The sequence below is a fragment of the Haliaeetus leucocephalus genome, unplaced genomic scaffold, assembly GCF_000737465.1.
Source record: "Haliaeetus leucocephalus isolate CR32 unplaced genomic scaffold, Haliaeetus_leucocephalus-4.0 Scaffold341, whole genome shotgun sequence".
In the NCBI taxonomy this organism is placed as follows: Eukaryota; Metazoa; Chordata; class Aves; order Accipitriformes; family Accipitridae; genus Haliaeetus; species Haliaeetus leucocephalus.
The window spans coordinates 37,622-37,868 of NW_010972777.1; the positions used below are offsets into that span (position 1 = coordinate 37,622).

Consider the following 247-nt stretch of genomic DNA (forward strand, 5'->3'; position numbering starts at 1 on the left):
GGCGCGCGGGGTGGTTTCGCGGGGTGCGGGGGGGGGTCCTCGAGAAGACCTATGGGTGCTTGGGGGTGGTCCTAGGGTGCTGAGGGAGGTCCCGGGCGGCACCGATGGGTTCTGGGAGGGTCCCAGGGGTACCCATGGGTGCTGGGGAAGGCACCCAGAGGAAGGTTTGGATTTCAGGCTCGGTCTGGGGGTGCCGGCAGGAGCACCCACGGGTGCCAACAGCAGCACCCAACCCCCCTTTCCGCCC

General features: G+C 69.6%; 1 protein-coding gene across 1 annotated transcript in view; it reads left to right on the forward strand.

The window, feature by feature from the left end:
- Positions 1 to 247, forward strand: part of SART1 (squamous cell carcinoma antigen recognized by T cells) — a 14,030-nt gene that overhangs the window by 8,198 nt on the left and 5,585 nt on the right. The gene's annotated exons all lie outside the window — the stretch shown is intronic.